A 23,563-nucleotide genomic window follows, 5' to 3' on the forward strand; every position below is an offset into this window, starting at 1 on the left:
AGACTGAAAAACAGATGGAGCATTGGCAAGTCCGAACGGCATCACCAGATACTCAAAATGACCCTCGGGCGTATTAAATGCCGTTTTCCATTCATCTCCCTGCCTGATTCTCACCAGATTATACGCACCACGAAGATCAATCTTAGTAAACCAACTAGCCCCCTTAATCCGAGCAAACAAGTCAGAAATCAATGGCAAGGGATACTGAAACTTAACAGTGATCTTATTAAGAAGGCGGTAATCAATACACGGTCTTAGTGAACCATCCTTCTTGGCTACAAAAAAGAACCCTGCTCCCAATGGTGACGACGATGGGCGAATATGTCCCTTCTCCAGGGACTCCTTCACATAACTGCGCATAGCGGTGTGTTCAGGTACGGACAAATTAAATAAACGACCCTTAGGGAATTTACTACCAGGAATCAAATCGATAGCACAATCACAATTCCTATGCGGAGGTAGGGCATCAGACTTGGACTCTTCAAATACATCCTGAAAGTCCGACAAGAACTCTGGGATGTCAGAAGGAATGGATGACGAAATAGACAAAAATGGAACATCACCATGTACTCCCTGACAACCCCAGCTGGTTACCGACATAGAGTTCCAATCCAATACTGGATTATGGGTTTGTAGCCATGGCAACCCCAACACGACCACATCATGCAAATTATGCAGTACCAGAAAGCGAATAACTTCCTGATGTGCAGGAGCCATGCACATGGTCAGCTGGGCCCAGTACTGAGGCTTATTCTTGGCCAAAGGTGTAGCATCAATTCCTCTCAACGGAATAGGACACCGCAAAGGCTCCAAGAAAAATCCACAACGTTTAGCATAATCCAAATCCATCAGATTCAGGGCAGCGCCTGAATCCACAAACGCCATGACAGAATACGATGACAAAGAGCACATTAAGGTAATGGACAAAAGGAATTTGGACTGTACAGTACCAATAACGGCAGAGCTATCGAACCGCCTAGTGCGTTTAGGACAATTAGAAATAGCATGAGTAGAATCACCACAATAGAAACACAGTCTGTTCAGACGTCTGTGTTCTTGCCGTTCTACTTTAGTCATAGTCCTGTCGCACTGCATAGGCTCAGGTTTACTCTCAGACAATACCGCCAGATGGTGCACAGATTTACGCTCGCGCAAGCGACGACCGATCTGAATGGCCAAGGACATAGACTCATTCAAACCAGCAGGCATAGGAAATCCCACCATTACATCCTTAAGAGCTTCAGAGAGACCCTTTCTGAACAAAGCCGCTAGTGCAGATTCATTCCACAGAGTGAGTACTGACCACTTCCTAAATTTCTGACAATATACTTCTACATCATCCTGACCCTGGCATAAAGCCAGCAGATTTTTCTCAGCCTGATCCACTGAATTAGGCTCATCGTAAAGCAATCCCAGCGCCTGGAAAAATGCATCAACATTACTCAATGCAGAATCTCCTGGTGCAAGAGAAAACGCCCAGTCCTGTGGGTCGCCGCGCAAAAAAGAAATAATAATCAAAACCTGTTGAATAGGATTACCAGAAGAATGAGGTTTCAAGGCCAAAAATAACTTACAATTATTTCTGAAGCTCAGGAACTTAGTTCTGTCACCAAAAAACAAATCAGGAATCGGAATTCTTGGTTCTAGCATCGATTTCTGATCAATAGTATCTTGAATCTTTTGTACATTTACAACGAGATTATCCATTGAGGAGCACAGAGCCTGAATATCCATGTCCACAGCTGTGTCCTGAAGCACTCTAATGTCTAGGGGAAAAAAAAGACTGAAGACAGAGCTAAGAAAAAAAAATGATGTTAGGATTTCTTTTTTCCCTCTATTGGGAATCATTGGTGTGGCTCCTTGTACTGTTGTGGCCGGCAATCAGGCAACACAGTGTGCAGTAATCAGCGCACATACAGAGATCTGGCAATAACCAAAAACAATAGGACGAGCTCTGAGACGTGGAATCTCTGTAGACTGCAGTACCTGATCTATCCTCACACAACTATAAGCAGCAGTGGATTGCGCCTATCACTACCTATGCAACTCGGCACTGCCTGAGGAGCTGACTAGCCTGAAGATAGAAATACAAGCCTGACTTACCTCAGAGAAATACCCCAAAGGAATAGGCAGCCCCCCACATATAATGACTGTTAGCAAGATGAAAAGACAAACGTAGGAATGAAATAGATTCAGCAAAGTGAGGCCCGATATTCTAGACAGAGCGAGGATAGCAAAGAGAACTATGCAGTCTACAAAAAACCCTAAAACGAAAACCACGCAAAGGGGCAAAAAGACCCACCGTGCCGAACTAACAGCACGGCGGTGCACCCCTTTGCTTCTCAGAGCTTCCAGCAAAAGATAATAGCAAGCTGGACAGAAAAAACAGAAAACAAACTAGAAGCACTTATCTAGCAGAGCAGCAGGCCCAAGGAAAGATGCAGTAGCTCAGATCCAACACTGGAACATTGACAAGGAGCAAGGAAGACAGACTCAGGTGGAGCTAAATAGCAAGGCAGCCAACGAGCTCACCAAAACACCTGAGGGAGGAAGCCCAGAGACTGCAATACCACTTGTGACCACAGAAGTGAACTCAGCCACAGAATTCACAACAAACAACCCAAGAATTATCCTCCTGGCCATAACCCTTCCACTTGACAAGATACTGAAGCCTCTGCCTCGAAAAACGAGAATCCAAAATTTTCTCAACCTCATATTCCAACTCTCCCTCAACCAACACCGGGGCAGGAGGATCAAATGAGGGAACAACGGGCACCACATATCTCCGCAACAAAGATCTATGGAAAACATTATGAATGGCAAAAGAGGCTGGAAAAGCCAAACGAAAAGACACCGGATTAATAATTTCAGAAATTTTATAAGGACCAATAAACCGAGGCTTAAACTTAGAGGCAGAAACCTTCATAGGAACATGACGAGAAGACAACCAAACCAAATCCCCCACACGAAGTCGGGGACCAACACACCGACGGCGGTTAGCAAAACGTTGAGCCCTTTCCTGAGACAACGTCAAATTGTCCACCACATGAGTCCAAATCTGCTGCAGGCTGTCCACGACAGAATCCACACCAGGACAATCAGAAGGCTCAACCTGCCCAGAAGAAAAACGAGGATGAAAACCAAAATTACAAAAGGTGAAGCCAAAGTAGCCGAACTAGCCCAATTATTAAGGGCAAACTCGGCCAACGGCAAGAAAGCCACCCAATCATCCTGATCAGCAGACACAAAGCATCTCAAATAGGTCTCCAAGGTCTGATTAGTTCGCTCAGTTTGGCCATTAGTTTGAGGATGAAACGCCGAAGAAAAAGACAAATCAATGCCCTTCCTAGCACAAAAGGCCCGCCTAAACCTAGAGACAAACTGAGAACCTCTGTCAGACACAATATTCTCCGGAATGCCATGCAAACGAACCACATGCTGAAAAAACAATGGAACCAAATCTGAGGAGGAAGGCAACTTAGGCAAAGGTACCAGATGGACCATTTTAGAGAACCGGTCACAAACAACCCAGATAACAGACATCTTCTGGGAAACAGGAAGATCCGAAATAAAATCCATGGAAATATGCGTCCAGGGCCTCTCAGGGACCGGCAAAGGCAAAAGCAACCCACTAGCGCGGGAACAGCAAGGCTTGGCTCGGGCGCAAGTCCCACAGGACTGCACAAAAGCACGCACAAGGAAGGCCACCAAAAGGACCTAGCAACCAAATCTCTGGTACCAAAAATCCCAGGATGACCAGCCAACACTGAACAATGAACCTCAGAAATCACCTTACTTGTCCATCCATCAGGAACAAACAGCTTCCCCACTGGACAGAGGTCAGGCCTATCAGCCTGAAATTCCCGAAGCACCCGCCGCAAATCAGGGGAGATGGCAGAAAGAATCACCCCTTCCTTAAGAATGCCAACCGGCTCAAGGACTCCAGGAGAATCAGGCGAAAAACTCCTAGAGAGGGCATCAGCCTTAACATTCTTAGATCCCGGAAGATACGAGACCACAAAATCAAAACGGGAGAAAAACAGGGACCATCGAGCCTGTCTAGGATTCAGCTGCTTGGCCGACTCGAGGTAAATCAGATTCTTATGATCAGTCAAGACCACAAAGCTCCCTCAAGCCAATGTCGCCACTCCTCAAACGCCCACTTCATAGCCAACAACTCCCGATTGCCAACATCATAATTGCGTTCTGCAGGTGAAAACTTTCTGGAAAAAAAAGCACACGGTTTCATCAAAGAACCATCAGAATCCCTCTGAGACAAAACAGCCCCAATCTCAGAAGCGTCAACCTCCACCTGAAAAGGAAGAGAAACATCCGGCTGACGCAACACAGGGGCAGAAGTAAATAGGCGTTTAAGCTCCCGAAAGGCCTCAACAGCCGCAGAGGACCAATTCATCACATCAGCACCTTTCTTCGTCAAATCAGTAAGGGGCTTAACTGCACTGGAAAAGTTGGCAATGAAACGGCGATAGAAATTAGCAAAGCCCAAACATTTTTGAAGGCTCTTCACAGATGTGGGTTGAATCCAGTCATGAATAGCTTGGACCTTAACAGGATCCATTTCCATAGACGAGGGAGAAAAAATAAAACCCAAAAAAGAGACCTTCTGAACTCCGAATAGGCACTTAGACCCCTTCACAAATAAAGCATTATCACGAAGGATCTGGAACACCATCCTGACCTGCTTCACATGAGACTCCCAATCATCGGAAAAAATCAAAATATCATCCAAATATACAACCATGAATTTATCAAGACAGTTGCGGAAAATATCATGCATGAAGGATTGGAACACAGATGGGGCATTAGAAAGCCCGAACTGCATCACAAGGTATTCAAAATGGCCTTCGGGCGTATTAAATGCAGTTTTCCATTCGTCACCCTGTTTAATACGAACAAGATTATATGCCCCTCGGAGGTCAATCTTAGTAAACCAACTAGCCCCCTTAATCTGAGCAAACAAATCAGAAAGCAAAGGCAAGGGGTATTGGAATTTGACCGTGATCTTATTAAGAAGACGATAATCTATACAGGGTCTCAAGGAGCCATCCTTCTTAGCAACAAAAAAGAAACCCGCTCCCAATGGTGACAAAGACGGACGAATATGCCCTTTCTCCAAAGATTCCTTAACATAGCTCCGCATGGCGGCATGCTCTGGCACAGACAGATTGAAAAGTCGGCCATTAGGGAACTTACAACCAGGAATCAAGTTAATAGCACAATCACAGTCCCTATGTGGAGGAAGGGAACTGGAATTGGGCTCATCAAATACATCCTGGAAATCCGACAAAAACTCAGGGACCTCAGAAGAGGGGGAAGAGGAAATTGACATCAAAGGAACGTCACTATGTACCCCTTGACAACCCCAACTAGTCACAGACATAGTTTTCCAATCCAGCACCGGATTATGTTCCTGTAACCATGGAAAACCCAGTACAACAACATCATGCAGGTTATGCAACACCAGAAAACGGCAATTTTCCAGATGTGCAGGAGCCATGTACATGGTCATCTGCGTCCAGTACTGAGGTTTATCCTTGGCCAATGGAGTAGCATCAATGCCCCTCAAAGGAATAGGGCTCTGCAAAGGCTGCAAGGAAAAACCACAGCGCCTGGCGAATTCTAAGTCCATTAAGTTCAGGGCAGCGCCTGAATCCACAAATGCCATGACAGAAAAGGACGACAATGAGCAAATCAGGGTCACAGATAAAAGAAATTTAGGCTGTACAGTACAAATGGTAACAGACCTAGCGACCCTCCTAGTACGTTTAGGGCAATCAGAAATAACATGAGCAGAAACACCACAGTAAAAACACAGCCTATTCTGACATCTGAATTCCTGCCGTTCTGTTCTAGTCAAAATCCTATCACATTGCATAGGTTCAGGACTCTGCTCAGAGGACACTGCCATATGGTGCATAGCTTTGCGCTCGCGCAAACGCCGATCAATCTGAATGGCTAGAGACATAGATTCGCTCAAACCAGTAGGCGTAGGGAAGCCCACCATAACATCTTTAAGGGCTTCAGAAAGACTTTTTCTGAAAATAGCAGCCAGAGCATCCTCATTCCATTTAGTGAGCACAGACCATTTCCTAAATTTCTGGCAGTATAATTCTGCCGCTTCCTGACCTTGACACAAGGCCAACAGGGTTTTTTCTGCATGATCCACAGAATGAGGTTCGTCATACAATAATCCGAGCGCTTGAAAAAATGCGTCTACATTCAGCAATGCCGGATCCCCTGATTCAATGGAGAATGTCCAGTCCTGAGGGTCACCACGCAGCAAGGATATGATGATTTTAACTTGCTGAATGGGATCACCAGAAGAACGGGGTTTCAAAGCAAAAAAACAAGTTGCAGTTATTTTTAAAGTTCAAAAACTTGGATCTGTCTCCAAAAAACAAATCAGGAGTAGGAATTCTAGGCTCTAAAGCTAGAATCTGGACAACATAATCTTGGATACTCTGTACTCTTGCAGCAAGTTGATCCACACGAGAAAACAAACCCTGAACATCCATGCCAGAGCATAAATCCTGAACCACCCAGAGATCAAGAGGAAAAAAAAGACAAAAGAGAGCACAGAAAAAAAAATGGCTCAGAATTTTTTCCTTCTTTTGAGATGCATTTAATTCATTTTTGGCCACTTGTACTGTTATGATCTGGTGGTTTAGGAGCAACATGGGACGAGCTCTGAAGGAAGTGGTACCTGTACTGATCGCAGTCCCTAAGCTCAACACAACACTAGAAGTAGCTGTGGGATGCTCCTAACACTCCCTAGGCACCTCGTCACAGCCTGAGAACTAACTACCCCTAAAGATAGAAACAGGAAAACTAACTTGCCTCAGAGAAAATCCCCAAAGGATAGATAGCCCCCTACAAGTAATGACTGTGAGTGGAGAGGGAAAAGACATACACAGAATGAAACCAGGATGAGCACAGGAGGCCAGTCTAGCTAGATAGATAGGACAGGATGGAATACTGTGCGGTCAGTATAAAACACTACAAAAAATCCACACAGAGTTTACAAAAATCTCCACACCTGACTAAAGGTGTGGAGGGTAAATCTGCTTCCCAGAGCTTCCAGCATCACAGAATTAATTCATACTGACAAGCTGGACAAACATAGAAAGCACAGAACGGATAAGTCCACAACCTGTGGACAGAAAAGAGCAAGCAAGGACTTAGCTTTGCTGAACTGGTCAGGATAACAGGGAAATCCAAAGAGATGTGAATCCAACCAGGAACCATTGACAAGTGGAACAAGCTGAAGGAAAGGGCCAGGCTAAATAGCCGAGCAGAATAGACAATCAGTGGAAGTAGCTGCTGACAGCTAAATCCAAGGAGCAGCCATTCCACTTAAAACCACCGGAGGGAGCCCAATAGCAGAACTCACAAAAGTGCCACTTACAACCACCGGAGGGAGCCCAAGAGCGGAATTCACAACAACACCCCACGGCTACTTCTAGTTGCGTGTTAGTTCAGGATTTGCGGTCAGTATAGTTACCACCTACTCCTGAGAAAGATTCATGCGGCTCCAAGGTCACCGGATCATAACAGACGGTGTCTCCCGCTCCAAGGTGTTCTCCGGGTTGCCTCTCCCTAGCTTCTATCTTCATGCTCTTGTTAAGTAGTTGTTGAAACAATACTGCATTAGGCCTACAAGTTGGGTCTGGGTTGTAGAGACGGTGTCTGCCGCTCCAAGGTGTTCTCCAGGGTGCCTCTCCCTAGCTTCTATCTTCAAGCTCTTGTTAAGTAGTTGTTGAAACAACACTGCATTAGGCCTACAATTTGGGTCTGGGTTCTACAAACGGTGTCTTCCGCTCCAAGGTGTTCACCAGGTTGCCTTTCCCTAGCTTCTATCTTCAGGCTCGCGTTAAATTGTTTTTAATATAACACTGCATTTGGCCTACTTGTTTTGTTGGCCCTACTAACGGTGTCTGCCGCTCCTTGATGTTCTCCTCCACTGAACAAACCAGTGCCGCCTGTTTACTTCTGTTACCAATTTTGAACTGCATTTAGCCTACTTACTGATTTGGGCCTACTCACTGTGTCAGCCTCTCATTACAGTTGTCCTCCACTTAACAAAGCAATGCCCCCTGGTTAGTCCTGTTACCAATTTTGAACTGCATTTAGCCTACTTTATTCTTTGGGCCTATATCTGTGTTCCCACTTCATCCTGCCCATTGCCCAGCCAGTGATAGATGAGTCTGCTGGTACATTGACCCATAACGCAACATTCCCCATGCACGCTACACAGCAAGATTGTGACCCTGCTGAAAGTCAGGTTCCCCTTCCCACATACCATACCACCTTACACGGGGACAAAGAGGAAGGTGCAGATGAAAGTGCAGGTTCCTTCATCAGGTGGGGGGAGGAATACTAGTTGGCGACGTCACTGGCACAGGGCCCCTCATAGTACACAAAAGTGTCGCTGCCGGTGGGAGGTGCCCCCGCCGTGCAAACACACCGCCGTACTTTGAGGGGCCCTGTGCCAGTGCCAATGCCAATGAGTGCCCCCCCCTGCTTGCTCAGGATCACAGCACTTGCAAAGTTGAAATACTTACCTCTTCCTGCTCCACTGCCGTGACATGGTCCAGATTTCCTGGGCCCACTAAATACTTGAACCAGCCCTACCCCCCACAACTTTAGCCAAATGACCCCCAATTTCCAATGCCTTACTATTATTATAAGGTAAATTAAGATTGACAAGCTTCAGTAACAAGAATGGATGTTTTTGCCATTAAAATGGGCACTGTAGGTGTTTTCCTGGCCTCCACTTACTGCCGACTATGCTCCCCCATTGACTTGCATTGGGTTTCGTGTTTCGGTCGATCCCCGATTCCACTCGACTCGACTTTTGAGATAGTCGGGTTTCGTGAAACCCGACTCGACCCTAAAAAACTAAAAGTCGCTCAACCCTAATAGTAATGTAAAGTTTCTTTGTTTTTTGTGTGCAGAATGCCAACAGTCAAAGATAATTGTAAAAAGCCTATGTAACCTTTTTATGAAAAAAAATAAATTATTAAGTTTAAATTTTTAATTTGTTTATGATCAACCATGTTTACATACAGTATAATAATGAAAAAAGTATTCAAATAAAACACTTAGAGTAGCTAAAAATCAAGAATTAATAGGTCAGGTCATATTGACCCGGGAACAGTACAAGTTTATAGCAAATGCGAACAGAACAGCAGGGTTAAATAACAAAAATGTTACCACTATGATCAAACTGCTTTAATTGGAAGCAAATGTCTGAAATAATTCAGATTAACCAAAATCATATTTTTTTTTTCCAATTTAGACAAATCCAGCTAGCATTGGCCAGCTGTCATTTTGCTGGATTAAAAATGTCAGAAAAGTTTAAAAAAAAAAAAAAAATTTGAACGTGTCTTCAACTGTCATCTTCATTCTGGTCATGTCTTGCTCTGACATGGCTGCAACGTCATGGTCGTCAAGAAATGACAGAGGATGACCCAATGAAGATTGTGATAAAGAATAGAACCAGGCCAGAGAGTATGTGCGCGGTGAGATAATTTTGGGCTGAGCGAGTATACCTTGTTTTCATCCTTTACTTTTATTATATAGCAGAAGGCTATTTTATTGTAGTGATGAGACATAAGTTTATTCAGTTTTATATATTTTTTAAACAATGTGATAGCGCACTTCACTCAGCTGGACACAGAGACATCTCTGGAACACAATATGTTTAAGAAAGTGCTTAGTTTATTGAAGCAACCAAGCGTAAAAGTAAACACAGACCTTTGGGCAAAAAAAAAAAAACAAAAGAAAGAAAACTCGGTCCTTTTTTCCTAGCGAGATCAGACCGCTAACACATAGCAATGTGCATGGTTCAATTAAGTCACACAACTCCCTAGTGTCCTATCTCTCCAGGAACCACTGAACACTGTTATCCCAAAGAAAAACTTAGCTTCCCACCACAGCCTCGACGCGTTTCCCCGTCATACGGTTCATCAGGAGGCAAAATATGGAAACAGCTTCTCCATAGATGCAGGCGTCACGATTGAGAGACAGACTCCCTCCGGTGGGGTATAGGTCTTATTTAAATTGTGTATTAGCCATAAAAACTATTTGATGTACATTTATACTGTGGGATTTTGATCCTTTCGTGTGGCTATTTTTTTGAGAGGCTAGCACCCTTCTGGATGAGGGTATCTAATTTTGTATAATGACCTTTTAGCAATAAGCACTTTCCCTTTATCTCTTTATACTGCTTTTTATTTTCCAACCACCACATCTTCCACATGGTCAAGTCTGAGTAGCCGTGAGTGTGGACCGCATATTGCTCACCCTGATCCTCCTTCCTCCCACCATGCCGAGTGCCCTGAGACAACTGATCCCACACTTGGACACTCCGAAGAGCTGTTCTCTTTTCCCTTTAAAGATTCCATACTCTCGGTCAGTCAATTTAAAGTGGGGCAAGATGAGATCGCATGTAGTGATGCCCAAAGATTTGAGCAGCCACGGTAACATGAAGGCGATGGTGGGAAAGTGTCACAAGAGGTGGATGATGATGAGACACAATTGCCAGAAATATAGGAGGGGGAGCAGGGTGTGGATGTGGAAGACAAGGTTGTGGATGACATAGTGACTGACCCAACCGGGCAGAAAGACATGCAGAGCAAGGACAGCAGCACACATGACCCAGGAAAACATACTCAGAAGGGAGGTAAGAACATTTCTAAAACAATCCACAGTGAGGAGATTGGAACAAAACAAAATCCTCTAAACTGCATGCTCGCAAATGCCAGAAGCCTGACAAACAAGATGGAAGAACTAGAAGCAGAAATATCTACAGGTAACTTTGACATAGTGGGAATAACCGAGACATGGTTAGATGAAAGCTATGACTGGGCAGTTAACTTACAGGGTTACAGTCTGTTTAGAAAGGAACATAAAAATCGGAGAGGAGGAGGGGTTTGTCTCTATGTAAAGTCTTGTCTAAAGTCCACTTTAAGGGAGGATATTAGCGAAGAGAATGAGGATGTCGAGTCCATATGGGTCGAAATTCATGGAGGGAAAAATGGTAACAAAATTCTCATTGGGGTCTGTTACAAACCCCCAAATATAACAGAAACCATGGAAAGTCTACTTCTAAAGCAGATAGATAAAGCTGCAACCCATAATGAGGTCCTGGTTATGGGGGACTTTAACTACCCGGATATTAACTGGGAAACAGAAACCTGTGAAACCCATAAAGGCAACAGGTTTCTGCTAATAACCAAGAAAAATTATCTTTCACAATTGGTGCAGAATCCAACCAGAGGAGCAGCACTTTTAGACCTAATACTATCTAATAGACCTGACAGAAAAACAAATCTGCAGGTGGTCGGGCATCTAGGAAATAGCGACCACAATATTGTACAGTTTCACCTGTCTTTCACTAGGGGAACTTGTCAGGGAGTCACAAAAACACTGAACTTTAGGAAGGCAAAGTTTGACCAGCTTAGAGATGCCCTTAATCTGGTAGACTGGGACAATATCCTCAGAAATAAGAATACAGATAATAAATGGGAAATGTTTAAGAACATCCTAAATAGGCAGTGTAAGCGGTTTATACCTTGTGGGAATAAAAGGACTAGAAATAGGAAAAACCCAATGTGGCTAAACAAAGAAGTAAGACAGGCAATTAACAGTAAAAAGAAAGCATTTGCACTACTAAAGCAGGATGGCACCATTGAAGCTCTAAAAAACTATAGGAAGAAAAATACTTTATCTAAAAAGCTAATTAAAGCTGCCAAAAGGGAAACTGAGAAGCACATTGCTAAGGAGAGTAAAACTAATCCCAAACTGTTCTTCAACTATATCAATAGTAAAAGAATAAAAACTGAAAATGTAGGCCCCTTAAAAAATAGTGAGGAAAGAATGGTTGTAGATGACGAGGAAAATGCTAACATATTAAACACCTTCTTCTCCACGGTATTCACGGTGGAAAATGAAATGCTAGGTGAAATCCAAAGAAACAATGAAAACCCTATATTAAGGGTCACCAATCTAACCCAAGAAGAGGTGCGAAACCAGCTAAATAAGATTAAAATAGATAAATCTCCGGGTCCGGATGGCATACACCCACGAGTACTAGGAGAACTAAGTTATATAATAGATAAACCATTATTTCTTATTTTTAGGCACTCTATAGCGACAGGGTCTGTTCCGCAGGACTGGCGCATAGCAAATGTGGTGCCAATATTCAAAAAGAGCTCTAAAAGTGAACCTGGAAATTATAGGCCAGTAAGTCTAACCTCTATTGTTGGTAAAATATTTGAAGGGTTTCTGAGGGATGTTATTCTGGATTATCTCAATGAGAATAACTGTTTACCTACATATCAGCATGGGTTTATGAGAAATCGCTTCTGTCAAACCAATCTAATCAGTTTTTATGAAGAGGTAAGCTATAGGCTGGACCACGGTGAGTCGTTGGACGTGGTATATCTCGATTTTTCCAAAGCGTTTGATACCGTGCCACACAAGAGGTTGGTACACAAAATGAGAATGCTTGGTCTGGGGGAAAATGTGTGTAAATGGGTTAGTAACTGGCTTAGTGATAGAAAGCAGATTGTGGTTATAAATGGTATAGTCTCTAACTGGGTCGCTGTGACCAGTGGTGTACCGCAGGGGTTGGTATTGGGACCTGTTCACTTCAACATATTCATTAATGATCTGGTAGAAGGTTTACACAGTAAAATATCGATATTTGCAGATGATACAAAACTATGTAAAGCAGTTAATACAAGAGAAGATAGTATTCTGCTACAGATGGATCTGGATAAGTTGGAAACTTGGGCTGAAAGGTGGCAGATGAGGTTTAACAATGATAAATGTAAGGTTATACACATGGGAAGAAGGAATCAATATCACCATTACACACTGAACGGGAAACCACTGGGTAAATCTGACAGGGAGAAGGACTTGGGGATCCTAGTTAATGATAAACTTACCTGGAGCAGCCAGTGCCAGGCAGCAGCTGCCAAGGCAAACAGGATCATGGGGTGCATTAAAAGAGGTCTGGATACACATGATGAGAGCATTATACTGCCTCTGTACAAATCCCTAGTTAGACCGCACATGGAGTACTGTGTCCAGTTTTGGGCACCGGTGCTCAGGAAGGATATAATGGAACTAGATAGAGTACAAAGGAGGGCAACAAAATTAATAAAGGGGATGGGAGAACTACAATACCCAGATAGATTAGCGAAATTAGGATTATTTAGTCTAGAAAAAAGACGACTGAGGGGCGATCTAATAACCATGTATAAGTATATAAGGGGACAATACAAATATCTCGCTGAGGATCTGTTTATACCAAGGAAGGTGACGGTCACAAGGGGGCATTCTTTGCGTCTGGAGGAGAGAATGTTTTTCCACCAACATAGAAGAGGATTCTTTACTGTTAGGGCAGTGAAAATCTGAAATTGCTTGCCTGAGGAGGTGGTGATGGCGAACTCAGTCGAGGGGTTCAAGAGAGGCCTGGATGTCTTCCTGGAGCAGAACAATATTGTATCATACAATTATTAGGTTCTGTAGAAGGACGTAGATCTGGGGATTTATTATGATGGAATATAGGCTGAACTGGATGGACAAATGTCTTTTTTTTCGGCCTTAATAACTATGTTACTATGTTACATGTCCAGCTACAATTCTTATATTTATCACTGTATTTTGTACGCCACACGCATCGGATATCATTGCGGTAAATATTTTACCATGTTAGCACTCCAATTTTGTTTTTTAGTGTCATACCCTACTTATTGACACAATTTTGGTGGGCCCCAAAAAATCAAGGCCACATTTTGATCAGTCTGTTATCTCCGTCTGACACCCGGTCTATCTGTGGTCTCCAACGTCTTGCTGTTCAGGCATACATTGCATTTTTTGGTCTGCTAGCTTTGTTATACTCATTATTTTGTGGTTTAAATTTTTATTTTTGAAAGGCAACATATTTAAACAGTCTGTTATCTCTGTCAGAAGCCTGGTGTATCTGTGGTGTCAAAATCCTCGCTTTGCAGGCATACATTGTATTTTTTTGTCTGCTAGCCTTGATCTACTCAGTATTTAGTAGTTTGAATTTTTTTTACAAAAAGGCCACATATTTAAACAGTATGCTATCTCCGTCAGACGTCTCATGTGTCCGTGGTATCAAAATCCTCGCTTTGCAGGCATACATTGCATTGTTTTGTCTGCTAGCCTTGTTCTACTCATCATTTTGTGGTTGAAACATTTTTTTTTTAAAAGGCCACATATTTAAACAGTCTGTTATCTCTGTCAGACGTCCGGTGTACCTGTGGTTTCAAAATCCTCACTTTGCAGGCACACATTGCATTTTTTGGTTAGCTAGCCTTGCTCTACTCATTATTTTGTGGCTTAAACTTTTTTTTTTTAAAAAAGGCCACAGTCTGTTATCTCTGTCAGAAGCCTGGTGTATCTGTGGTGTCAAAATCCTCGCCTTGAAGGCATACATTGTATTTTTTTGTCTGCTAGCCTTGGTCTACTCAGTATTTAGTGGTTTGTTTGTTTTTTTACAAAAACGCCAAATATTTAAACAGTCTATTATCTCTGTCAGACGCCCGGTGTACCTGTGGTGTGAAAATCCTCGCTTTGCCTGCATACATTGCATTGTTTTGTCTGCTAGCCTTGTTCTACTTATTATTTTCTGGATGAATTTTTTTTTTTAAAAAAGCTACATATTTAAAGTCTGTTATTTCCATCAGACGCCCGGTGTATCTGTGGTGTCAAAATCCTCACTTTGTAGGCATACATTGCATTGCTTTGTCTTCTAGCCTTGTTCTACTCATTATTTTGTGGTTGAATTTTTTTTTAAAAAGGCCACATATTTTAAACAGTCTGTTATCTCCATTAGATGCCTGGAGTATCTGTGGTGTCAAAATCCTCACTTTGCAGGCATAAATTGCATTGTTTTGTCTTCTAGCCTTGTTCTACTCATGATTTTGTGGTTTAATTTTTTTTTTTAAAAGGCCACATATTTTAAATAGTCTGTTATCTCCATCAGATGCCTGGAGTATCTGTGGTGTCAAAATCCTCACTTTGCAGGCATACATTGCATTGTTTTGTCTGCTGGCCTTGTTCAACTCTTTTTTTTGTGGTTGAAAAAAAATATATTTTTTTTTCTTTAAAGAAGGCCCCATATTTATGTTATCTCCATCAGGCGCCCGGTGAATCTGTGGTCTCCATATGCTTGCTTTTCAGGCACACTGATCACATACGTTTTCTCAAAATTAATCCATTTGTATTGAACTTTTAAAATATTTCAGTAGCCCAATGAAAATGGGCAATGCAAGGGGCAAAAGACGGGGAAGTGGATGTGATGCTGATGGTGCATGCAGAGGACAAGGCAGTGGCCAAGATGAAAGTGGGCCACAACAAAGATCCACATCTTCTCACTCGACATTCCTGTCCCATTTTCTAGGGGACCGCAGCACACCACTTTTGAAGCCAGTGTGAAACGGTTGTTGGTTGGATAGCAGATAATGCTTTCAGTCCAGTCACTTAGCCACCACCACCACCACCATGCCTTCCACATGGTCAAGTCTAAGTAGCCGTGAGTGTGGACTGCATATTACTCACCCTGATCCTCCTTCCTCCCACCATGCCGAGTGGCCTGAAACAACTGATCCCACACTTGGACACTCCGAAGAGCTGCTCAGTTTTCGCTTTGAAGATTCCGGACTCTTGGCCGGTCAACTTGAAGTGGGGCCATAAGTGATTGCATGTAGCATGCACAAAGATTTGAATAAACATGGTCACACAAAGGCGATGGTGGGAAAGTGTCACAAGAGGTTGATAATGATGAGACACAATTGCCAGAAAATCTGGAGGGGGAGCTGGGTGTGGATGTGGAAGACGAGGTGGTGGATGACATAGTAACTGACCAACCTGGCAGGAAGACATGCAGAGCAAGGACAGCAGCACACATGGGGAAGGAGACTTAGCACCCCAGCAGGCAGGAAGAAACAGTGTGGTGGCCACAGACAGAAGGCTTGCATCCATTCCCCATAGCACCAACATGAATTTGCCATCCCAACTGATAGATCTTCCCGAGTCTGGTTATTTTTTCAAGACTCTGCAGATAACCTCAAACAAGACATTTGAAGCACCTGCCATGCCTGCATCAGCAGGGGTAGCAAAATTACCAGCCTGACCACTACAAGCATGTTCAGGCACATGGCAGCAAAGCGCCCGACTTTGTGGGCTGAACCTTAGGCTCAAGGAACACAGTCTGCAGGTAACTCCATTGCTTCATTCACTATTTTGCGTAGTTGGCAATCCCCAGTCCAGCGTGCATGCCAAGAAGCCACGTGCCCTGCACCTGTTGTTGCCCACAGTCAACTAGCAACATCATCAAGCCCAACTACAGCCTTGTCTCAGCGTAGCCTTCAGTTGTCTATACCCCAGTCATTGGAGCGCAAACGGAAATACCCAGCCAATGCCCCACAGTTCACAGTACTAAATTCTAACATTTCTCTTCTGCTTGCACTTGAAATGTTGCCTTTTAGGCTTGTTGAGACGGAAGCTTTCCACAATCTGATGGCGGCGGCTGTCCCAAGGTACTCAGTCTCCCGTTGTCACAATTTCTCCTGGTGTGCCGTACCTGCATTACACCAGCACGTGTCCCACAACATTATCCATTCCCTCAACAATGCTGTTACTCAGAAAGTCCACATAACCACTGACATGTGGACAAGTGCTTGAGGGCAGGGACAGTACATCTCACTGATTGTACACTGGGTTAGCATAGTGGAATCCGGGACTCAGTCAGACCATGGGATGGAACACATCCTCCCATCAATGAGGATTGTGGGGCCTACGTCAATCAGGGTTGCCCCCACAGTTGCCTCCTGCACCTCCTCCTCCTCCACTTCAGCCTCCATCTCTGAAATGAGCACATCAGTTTGTAGCTGGATGCAATGCAGAACTGTCTCATCCAAACGGCAAAAGGCTGTGCTGAAGCAAATCTGCTTAGGTGACAAACTGCACAATGCTGAAGAGTTGTGGACAGCGCTGAAAGAGCAGTCAGATTTTTGGATGACATCGCTGAACCTACAGCCAGGCATGGTCATGTGTGACAATGACCGGAACCTGGTGGCAGCTCTGAGGCATGGTGAGCTCACGTACATACCTTTCCTGGCTCATGTGCTTAACCTCGTCGTTCAAAGTTTTCTCAAAAGCTATCCAGAGCTGCCAGATCTGCTATTGAAAGTACGCCGCCTGTCTGCCCATTTTAGAAAGTCAGCTACAGCTTCAGCCACCCTTGCCATGCTTCAGCAGTGTTTGCATCGTCTAGCTCACCGACTGGTGTGTGATATCCCCACGCGTTGGAACTCTACACTGCATATGTTGGAAAGGATTTGTGAGCAAAAGAGGGCAGTTGTTGACTACCAGCATCAACAAGGCCGTCGGCATTCAGGTCAGACTCCACACATTTAACCTCAGGAGTGGACATGGATGTCAGACATATTTACCATCCTCCAAAACGTTGAGGAGCAAGATAACGAACGGTGATTACGCCATAATTAGTGTCACCATCCCGCTTCTCTGCATTCTGAAAGCCTCTCTGCTCACAATTAAAGAGGATGCATTGCAGGCGGAGCACTAGGACATGGATCAAGGAACCATACAAGGTGATTACAATCACCCCAGCCTCATGTTGTCCAACGTGGATTGTTAGACAATAAGGAAGAAGAGGAGGAAGAAGAACAGGAGCTACTTTCAAGCACTAAAGACGACGGTACTGCAAGCACAGCTGTCATACTGTCTGTTCCTGCATGGATGGCCTGAAGACAGGGAGGAGGATGACAGCATGGTCAGTCATCCTGTTGGTGAGGACACGGAAGTCTTGCCTGTTAGCAGTCTGACATGTATGGCTGATTTTATGTTGCACTGCTTTTCCCATGACTCTCGCATTATTTAAATTTTTGGTGACAATCATTTCTGGTTGGTGACACTTCTACACCCACGCTACAAGGAGAACTTTCAATCTCTTCTTACAGAGGCAGACAGGTGTACTAACATGTTGCAGTACAAGAGGGCCCATGTAGTGGAGTTAATAAAAAATTCCCTTCTGAGAAGCTTGGCTGCAGACATCAGAGTTTGTTGTACATTTAAGGAGTCCAAGCGAGAGAGACAGAAGTGCAATCCAGCACAGGCAGGGGAACAATGACAAAGTTCTGAGACAGTTTTCTCAGACCCTCCCATCGTGCCGGCACAGAGGCAAGGGGTGCTGTCACAAGAAGTGCAATGTTTTTGAAGATGCTGAGGGAGTAGCTTGCTGATCGTACACACGTCCTCCGTGATTCCTCTGTGCCTTTTAATTACTGGGTATCCAAGCTGGACACGTGGCATGATCTGGCTCTCTATGCCTTGGAGGTCCTGGACCGGCCCTGCTGCTAGCGTTCTGTCAGAGCGGGTTCTTAGTGCCGCTTGTGGAATTATGTGTCAAACAGAAATCAGTCCCAGTAGCGCTGAAGGAAACTCAGACAACATATGTCGTTTGCCACAACGCGTTTCGACGGTAAACACCGTCTTCTTCAGGTGAAGGTAACTCCCACCTGAAGAAGGACAGGGTGTTTACCGTCGAAACGCGTTGTGGCAAACGACATATGTTGTCTGAGTTTCCTTCAGTGCTCCTGGGACTGATTTCTGTTTGACACACGCTCTTATCCTGCTTTGGAGGTATTCAGCTGGTGCTGCGGTGGTGCTCGACAACTCCCTTTTATCTCCCCTTCCCTGGGTCGATTCCTCTGCGCTCCCCTCTGACTGCTTCCACTTATCTTGCTTGTGGAATTATAACATATAAGCACATCTGCCTGTTAACTGAAAATGCTGACAGGCTGACTCTTATAAAAATGAACAAGGGCTAGATTGGGCAAGACTTCTGTACACCACTGAATGAAAACAGCAAAACATAACAACCAATACATTGTCTTTTTTGTGGAGGTGTATTCTCCTGTACCTCTTCACAACCAGACATGGGTATACGCTTCATGACTTGATCAGTTTGGTGTTATCCTCTTCCTTATCCTCAGCCTCATCATCCACGACCACTAGAACACCAGAGTGAACAGATTCCGTGATCGAAAAGTCACTACATTTTTGTGCAAGGGTGTTTTATGATGCCCTTTAATAATTTGACTCCCAATAAAATTTTACTCCCCCGGGGGAATTGTTTGCCAGCCACAGGCACTTAGCATATGGGCATTACGAGTCTAGGAGATCCGCTCCTTTAAATTGGGCTTAGTTTTTATTTAAACCTTCATCAACGTCTCATTATTCTACATCACAAGATCACCAGGGCTAACGAGTTCCGTGCTGATAAGCCAGTCCAATTTATGCCAAGGGTGTCTATGATGCCCTTAAAATATTTTTTAAAAATGTACCCCCATGAGGAAATGTTTATCAGCACATGCACTTAGTGTATGTGCATTGCAAGTCTAGGAGACAAGCTCCTTTACATTAGACCTACTTTTTAATGAGGCCTTCATCAACGTCTCATCATTGTCCGCCACTAGATCACCAGGGTTAATGTGTTCCGTGCTGCTACAGCCAGTCAGTTTTTGGGCATTACAAGTGTCGGAGACCCGCTCCTTTGTAATGGGACAGTTTTTTTATGAAGCCCGCCTCCATGTTTCTTCCAAGAGGGATTGTGTTGCGTGCAAATTTGGGTTAAGGCGGCCCTTGTATTCAATGCATAAGGAAACAGTATGACAGGACCAACTGAAGAATGTGAAGTGGGTTTTCCTGTGGCCATCCAGTACCTGGGTTCAAAGGCTTATTGGGGTGCATATGACTTGGTAGCAGGGCAGGCCTTGATGTTAATACACACGAAAACAGTATGGTAGGACAAACTGAATAATGTTAAGTGGGTTTTCTTGTGGCCATCCAGTATGTGGCTTCAAAGGCCTATTGGGGTGCATATGACTTGGCAGCAGGGCAGGCCTTGCATTCAATGCAACATTTTTTCAGGAGGCCCTCCTGTACCTCTCATGAAAGGGGTATTGGGGTGCGTCATAATTCTTGGCAGCCCAGCCACTCACTGCATAGGCAATAACAGCATAAGAGACCCACAGTTTAATAATGGTCCTTTAAGAATATTAATGCCGCCTGATGCCCCTCTAAAAATAGGCTTTGTGACTTTAAGAGTCCATCCTTCATAAATTAAACAAGATGTGTCTCCTTATGTGTCACACGCCACAGGGCCAGCTAGGGTTGTTAAATGTTACAATGACATTTCCCAGTGAATGTATTTGCATTGGTTGAAAGCAATGCTAAAGTTGAAAAACGCATCAAAAACGCTGCGTGTGAACATAGCCCAAGTGGTGGAGGAACATTTTGGTCTGGGATTAATTATTTAGCCTTATATAGAAGTCATTACTTTGGAAAGGATGCACCTTAACATATTTTCCGGCATAATCCATTTTGATTTCGTTTTTGTATGTTTTTTGGTGCACCTGTAAAAATGGCGTGAAACTCTGACATTGGTTACAGCTGTGACATAGGAGTCAGAAATGCTTGCAGAAATGCTTCCCATGATGACTCTGTGACATTTGAGCAGTGTTTCCATCATTTTTAGACCTTTTTAGACCTTAAAAGGACTCCAGGGGGGATCGCAGTAAAAATCCTCGGGTCTCCCATAGACTTACATTGGGTTCGTTGCTCGGGTCGAGCACCCGAGTATTCCAATTTGCTCGACCCGAGGAACGAGCAGTCGAGCACCCAAGCTTTTTAGTGCTCACCCATTACTAGTAATAATGCTTTCCAATACACATATATGGACATTTTTTTAGGCACACATTTACGCACACGCACATTCACAACATATGTGCACCTAATACATACACATATACTACATATACAGTGGGGCAAAAAAGTATTTAGTCAGTCAGCAATAGTGCAAGTTCCACCACTTAAAAAGATGAGAGGCGTCTGTAATTTACATCATAGGTAGACCTCAACTATGGGAGACAAACTGAGAAAAAAAAATCCAGAAAATCACATTGTCTGATTTTTTAACATTTTATTTGCATATTATGGTGGAAAATAAGTATTTGGTCAGAAACAAAATGTAATCTCAATACTTTGTAATATATCCTTTGTTGGCAATGACAGAGGTCAAACGTTTTCTGTAAGTCTTCACAAGGTTGCCACACACTGTTGTTGGTATGTTGGCCCATTCCTCCATGCAGATCTCCTCTAGAGCAGTGATGTTTTTGGCTTTTTGCTTGGCAACACGGACTTTCAACTCCCTCCAAAGGTTTTCTATAGGGTTGAGATCTGGAGACTGGCTAGGCCACTCCAGGACCTTGAAATGCTTCTTACGAAGCCACTCCTTCGTTGCCCTGGCGGTATGCTTTGGATCATTGTCATGTTGAAAGACCCAGCCACGTTTCATCTTCAATGCCCTTGCTGATGGAAGGAGGTTTGCACTCAAAATCTCACGATACATGACCCCATTCATTCTTTCATGTACCCGGATCAGTCGTCCTGGCCACTTTGCAGAGAAACAGCCCCAAAGCATGATGTTTCCACCACCATGCTTTACAGTAGGTATGGTGTTTGATGGATGCAACTCAGTATTCTTTTTCCTCCAAACACGACAAGTTGTGTTTCTACCAAACAGTTCCAGTTTGGTTTCATCAGACCATAGGACATTCTCCCAAAACTCCTCTGAATCATCCAAATGCTCTCTAGCAAACTTCAGACGGGCCCGGACATGTACTGGCTTAAGCAGTGGGACACGTCTGGCACTGCAGGATCTGAGTCCATGGTGGCGTAGTGTGTTACTTATGGTAGGCCTTGTTACATTGGTCCCAGCTCTCTGCAGTTCATTCACTAGGTCCCCCCGCGTGGTTCTGGGATTTTTGCTCACCGTTCTTGTGATCATTCTGACCCCACGGGGTGGGATTTTGCGTGGAGCCCCAGATCGAGGGAGACTATCAGTGGTCTTGTATGGCTTCCATTTTCTAATTATTGCTCCCACTGTTGATTTCTTCACTCCAAGCTGGTTGGCTATTGCAGATTTAGTCTTTCCAGCCTGGTGCAGGGCTACAATTTTGTTTCTGGTGTCCTTTGACAGCTCTTTGGTCTTCACCATAGTGGAGTTTGGAGTCAGACTGTTTGAGGGTGTGCACAGGTGTCTTTTTATACTGATAACAAGGTTAAACAGGTGCCATTACTACAGGTAATGAGTGGAGGAAAGAGGAGACTCTTAAAGAAGAAGTTACAGGTCTGTGAGAGCCAGAAATCTTGATTGTTTGTTTCTGACCAAATACTTATTTTCCACCACAATATGCAAAAAAAAAAAATGATAAAAAAACAGACAATGTGATTTTCTGGATTTTTTTTTCTCAGTTTGTCTCCCATAGTTGAGGTCTACCTATGATGTAAATTACAGACGCCTCTCATCTTTTTAAGTGGTGGAACTTGCACTATTGCTGACTGACTAAATACTTTTTTGCCCCACTGTATGCACACACTGATGCAGAGAATCTGCATTCCTATATATACCCAAACACAAACCTTCATACATTCTTCATACACGCACACACTTACAAACTTAACATACTGTACGTACATAATAGGCAGCTTCTTTTCAAGTTCTCGGCTGTACTGAGGACTCCACTGAGGGGAAGCAACAGGGACTAAAGTGAGAAGTAGTGAAAACTATAGTGAATCAGGTGGGTGGTGCAGACATTTCTATAAAGTTATTTCTTTTTTTCACCAAATAGGTAAACTAGAGAATTGGGACAATGCAATTAAAATTGGGGCACAAGCTCTGAATCAAAGAGCTTAGTGATGCCTCTTACACTGGTCATTTCTAAGCTCAACAGCATTGCATGATTATATATTCTATTCATTACCTTCAATTATGACAATGCGAAGTGGAAATGAGAGTTGTATAGAAATGTAAAATGTACTTACATTCAGTAGAGGTTGAGCCTCTGAGAAAAACACGTTCTTATGTGTGAATAGACCCAGTGGTCAGATGATCTGTCTGATCACAGCATGAATAGGAGGTTTATTCATGAAACCAATAACATGACGATTCTGCACTGGGAAATATTCAGCAGAATATCTCCACCCAATGGGCAAAACACATTTCACAAGGTGAAAAAAGCAACATCCAAAGAACAGCAGGAAAATAATATTCACAGAGAAAATTGGACTCTGAAACATGACAATTATTAGGGACGTAGGTTAATGTTGCACCATAGTTTATAGCTAACAGGAAGCAGAAAGGAGAGGGCAAGTTGCGCAGTCCCACATTTCTTATAGTTAGAGTTGAGCGACCTTGACCTTTTTAGAGTCGAGCCGGGTTTCGCGAAACCCGACTATCTCAAAAGTCGGGTCGAGTGAAATCGGCCGATTATGACGTAAAGTCGGGATCGACCGAAACACGAAACCCAATGCAAGTCAATGGGGCAGCATAGTCGGCAGTGAGTGGGGGCCAGGAAAACACCTAGAGTGCCCATTTTAATGTCAAAACCATCCATTCTTCTTAATGAAGCTTGTCAAG

At 43.7% G+C, this 23,563-nt stretch overlaps 1 protein-coding gene across 6 annotated transcripts in view; it reads right to left on the reverse strand.

Annotated features, from left to right (window-relative positions):
• Positions 1-23,193, reverse strand: part of LOC138651897 (sulfotransferase 2B1-like) — a 294,818-nt gene extending 271,625 nt beyond the window's left edge. For 2 of the 6 annotated variants that reach the window (XM_069742488.1, XM_069742485.1), the window contains exons 1-2: positions 22,969-23,092; positions 22,622-22,688 (exon numbers count right to left, since the gene is read on the reverse strand). The gene's annotated coding sequence lies outside the window, so the exon portion shown is untranslated. Of the gene's footprint in view, positions 1-22,621; positions 22,689-22,968 lie in introns of all 6 variants that reach the window. The other 4 variants (XM_069742487.1, XM_069742490.1, XM_069742486.1 and 1 more) reach the window with 4 other exon arrangements.
• Between the last annotated feature and the right edge of the window lie 370 nt (positions 23,194-23,563).

Source organism: Ranitomeya imitator, chromosome 10 (assembly GCF_032444005.1).
Source record: "Ranitomeya imitator isolate aRanImi1 chromosome 10, aRanImi1.pri, whole genome shotgun sequence".
NCBI classification, from domain to species: domain Eukaryota; kingdom Metazoa; phylum Chordata; class Amphibia; order Anura; family Dendrobatidae; genus Ranitomeya; species Ranitomeya imitator.